The sequence below is a fragment of the Penaeus chinensis genome, chromosome 30 (assembly GCF_019202785.1).
Source record: "Penaeus chinensis breed Huanghai No. 1 chromosome 30, ASM1920278v2, whole genome shotgun sequence".
NCBI lineage: Eukaryota > Metazoa > Arthropoda > Malacostraca > Decapoda > Penaeidae > Penaeus > Penaeus chinensis.
This window is the reverse complement of record NC_061848.1, coordinates 11,949,652-11,950,694: the sequence shown is the minus strand read 5'-3', so window position 1 is coordinate 11,950,694 and position 1,043 is coordinate 11,949,652.

Here is a 1,043-nt window from a genome sequence, read left to right as displayed (position 1 = left end):
ATATCGCTATTAAATTGGGATTATATCCTTAAATAAGTTTTGTGGATGTTATGAAAGTTTTGTTTCTTTTCGTGGATATGTCTATGAAGTCGATGGTTTGTGTTGTGCACGTTGTTTGCAATACTCCATTCATTTGTCTGACGTAAGCGCGGGAAATATTACATTGGCGTGAAAGGCGTGCCCTGTTAAGCGTGTATTATGATAAGACCACGTGAAATGGTTTCAGTATTGTATGGGAGAGAATGGATTAGTTCATCCACGGAAAGGCCGTAAACTTCCTTCTAACAGTATGAATCCTTCTTATGACGCTTTTGGATCTCGTTATTGATCTTACATTTCAAACAGGGGTGTAATATATATGCAATACTATCTCATGCTAATAATATTTTAGGACAAAGCAACCCATGCAATCAGTAATGAAATAAATTAAATCGACTTGCCGGCAGATGGCGACCGACCCGACCCGTTGCTATGGTAACGTAGACGCTTTCGGGTGCTCTGTATACAAGCAGTCGCCTTCATGAAAACCAAGAAATGCAGCAGTTGTAAGGTAAGCAAATGTCGAAATATGTCGTGCATTGGTACAAATATGTTGGAATGTTTGGGGATTTTCAAGCGAAATAAATTCCAAAATGGTAGGTCGAGGAATATGAGAACGAGTCAAACGATTGATTACCTATCTTTTAAATCGTCTTGAAATGCTCTGTCGATGCAACGGCATGTGGTTCAACTTAATATTGTTTTTACTGATATCAGTCTAATCCTGTAAATTCTAATAGACTGAGATTAGAAATGTAGAAGACGAAACAAAAGGGATGCAACAGGAAACGGAGAAGAGCAATATAACATAGAGAAAAAAAAAATAATAGAAAAGAGAAACAGATGCATAATAGACAAGAAAACAACTGACAAAACAAAAACAAAAAACATTTGAAACATTAAGCAAACACAAACACACATATATATATATATATATATGTGTGTGTGTGTGTGTGTGTGTGTGTGTGTGTGTGCGCGCGTGTGTGTGTGTGAATAGACATATG